Source organism: Triticum dicoccoides, chromosome 4B, assembly GCF_002162155.2.
Source record: "Triticum dicoccoides isolate Atlit2015 ecotype Zavitan chromosome 4B, WEW_v2.0, whole genome shotgun sequence".
Classification (NCBI taxonomy): domain Eukaryota; kingdom Viridiplantae; phylum Streptophyta; class Magnoliopsida; order Poales; family Poaceae; genus Triticum; species Triticum dicoccoides.
In genome coordinates this window covers 621,032,851-621,036,280 of record NC_041387.1, presented here as the reverse complement: position 1 = coordinate 621,036,280, position 3,430 = coordinate 621,032,851, and positions in this window count along the sequence as shown.

The window sequence follows — 3,430 nt, the reverse complement described above, 5'->3', positions numbered from 1 at the left end:
CAACAAGTTTGATTGGCTAGGGAGAGAGATTGGGCAAAAATGGAGTTTGGAGCAACAATGGAGCTTAGGGATGGAAGAGGTGGTCAACTAGAGGAAGAAGACAACCCTTATATAGTGGAGAGACAAATCCAACCGTTATCCACTTACTCAGCCCGCGACCTGCGGTACTACCGCTCCAGACAAGCGGTACTACCACAGGGGCTCACGGTACTACCGCGATGGACCGCGGTACTACCACTGCAACGGCAGGGGCTAGTCCAGGCCAGAGCCGCCAAGGCTGAGAGTGGTACTGCCGCTGACGCGGTACTACAGCTCCCCCTTGCGGTACTATCGCAAGGCCAGAATGGACTAGGCTGGGGAGGGCACGGATGAATAAAACTACATCCGTGCCTACTTCCGCTAAAAATCGAACAGTGCAAAAATCCGACACGGTACTACCGCGCCAGGCGTGCGGTACTACCGCGCAGGGAGCGGATGTAAAAAATTACATTCGCCCCTACTGCCGCTCATGTTACTGATCCAGACCAGGACTCATGGTACTACCGCGCGCATGGGGCTACTACCGCGTAGGGCGCGGATGTAAAAAGTTACATCCGCCCCTACAGCCGCAAGAGAGGATGAGCCTGCTTGAGGCCACGGTATTACAGCTCCATAGGAGCGGTACTACCGTGTGCTCCTACGGTACTACCGCAAGGGCTTGCGGTACTACCGCAGGGGCCTGCGGTACTACCGCTCCTAGGAGCAGTACTACCGCATGCCTCAGAAGCAACACTAGGAATCCTTCTTTTTGCACAACAATGAAGATAACAGAGGATGCTCCAAGGCGCAAAGGGAAAGGCGATGCAAAGGGAGAAAACGTGTACGTGATGATTTCACCCGAACCTTTCCACCGCGGACCCCTTCTTAATAGTACGGCTATCCTACAACTCAAATCCACCAAAAGAGACGTAAAACACCACCGTCTTTAAAGTCTTCGAGGGGTACCAAACTTTCTTGTTCCTAGCGACAACTACACCCCTTTCAAAGTTACCCCTTTCAAAGTCTTCAACAACTACACCCCTTTCAAAGTTACCAATGTGTTTTGTACACAAGATATAAGGTCTTCGATGTGTAAAATATCGTGTTACTTACACATAAATTATCAGGGTATGTTTATATCAACCTCGCCCCAGTCAAAGTTACCATGAGGGATTGTACATGAGTTATCGGGTCTACAGTTCGTATATTATCGTGGTACTTACACCTAAAAACCTGGGTGTGTTTCGGTAGCTTTTTCCATAGGTCAAAAATTACCACAATCTTTTTTGCGTAACTTATCACGCATATAGTGGGTCAAAGTGGGCCGTTTCTCTGGGCCAACCCACAAGCACGTGTGCCCCCTCATGACACTAAATATTATGTGACTTTCCCATGGCATGCCATGTGTTGTGTTCATCCAAGAGGCCCTGCGAGGTGAGTGTATATTTTTAACAACTTGTTTTCCTTTGGTAAAAAGTTACCATCATATTTATATGCAAGTTATTGGCCATGCGGTGATTATATTATCATTTTATTTACACAAAAATTATCGGGGATGTTTTGAAGAACTTTTTCCTGGGCCAAAAAGTTATCAGGGGTATGTTTCAGCAAAATCCCCCCATGGGTCAAAAACTTATCATGGTGTTTAGTTATCGCAATGCATATGTTTTCATGCTATTTACACATAAAAATACTAGGGGAGGGAGGTATACTACCATGCTATTTACACAGAAGATACCAGAGTATCTTTTCAAAAAAAAAATCTTCCCTATGGTCAAAGTTACCATGGTGTTTCTACCTCAGTTATTAGATGTGCAATGCGTATATTACCATCTATTTACATATAAATAATTGATGTTTTCACATTTTTCTTCCCCAATGGTTAAAGTTACCATGATGTTTGTATCTAAATTAACACCTCTATGGCATGAATGTCATCGTGCTACTTACAGAAATTACTGGGGGTGGGGGTGGGGCGGGTTCAACAAATTTCTTCCCAATGATCAAAGTTACCACGATGCTTTCGCCAAAGTTATCACGCCTTCAGTGCTTATGACCATGCTACTTACACATAATGTACCGCGTGGTATACAAAAGTTATCATATTGGTGGTGCGTCATTTATCGTGGTGGTGATGGAGAATTTACCACGGGAAAAGTTTATGTGCCAAGTTTGATAGGTGAAACAAAAAGGTTTTCAGTACTAACATATTAAAGGCAAAACATATCAAAATAGTATTTTCCTTGACTTGTTCAACAATGAGTGTCATAGGTGAGGAGGTTAGCTCCCTTTGTTGATTACCTGCAGACCACAGATCAATCCCAATCCAAGCATTATTTTTGCCCGAAAATCAGGAAGGCACGTGGGGCCATAAATGAAGATTACGATAATTAGGAAGGCACGAGCTGGTGTGCGCGATAAAATCAGGGAGGACGTGCGGGAAAGGAAGGTAATCGAGAGGACGGTCGGGGAGGATGTGTGGCAAAGGAAGGAAATCGGGAGGGCGGTCACATCTGACGACGCTGGATGCGTGTGGCAGTTTTGCAATCTGCCACACGGTTGCCATATACATAATTCGTAACTTCATATATAGGCCACCTCCTATACTTAAACTTCATATAATGCGTACAAAGATGTTTATGTGCATCTGGGCCACCTCCTCAGCTTGTGCAATGCGTACAAAGAGGTTTCTATGCATTCGGAATCGTTACCGAAAGAGTTTCTCTCGATGCACCAGAGTCAGCACAAAGTAATCCTTGACAAGTTCGGCATGTCCTTATGCCCAATCTCAATGGATGCAAATGCGGCCGGTGTTGGGGAAAATAGTAATTTCAAAAAAAAAAAATTCCTACGCACACGGAAGATCATGGTGATGCATAGCAACGAGAGGGGAGAGTAATGTCCACATACCCTCGTAGACCATAAGCGGAAGCGTTATGACAACACGGTTGATGTAGTCGTACGTCTTCACGATCCGACCGATCCAAGTACCGAACGTACGGCACCTCCGAGTTCAGCACACGTTCAGCTCGATGACGATCCCCGGACTCCGATCCAGCAAAGTGTCGGGGTTGAGTTCCGTCAGCACGACGGCGTGGTGACGATGATGATGTTCTACCGGCGCAGGGCTTCGCCTAAACTCCGCGACGATATGACCGAGGTGGAATATGGTGGAGGGGGGCACCGCACATGGCTAAGGAACGATCACGTAGATCAACTTGTGTGTTCTAGGGTGCCCCCCTGCCCCCGTATGTAAAGGAGGGAGGGGGAGGTGCGGCCGGCCCCCAAGGGGTGCGCCTGGAGGAGTCCTACTCCCACCGGGAGTAGGACTCCCCCCTCTTGCCTTGGTGGGGAAGGAAAGGGGGGAGGGGAAAGAGGAAAGGGGGGCACCACCCCCCCTTCCTTGTCCTAT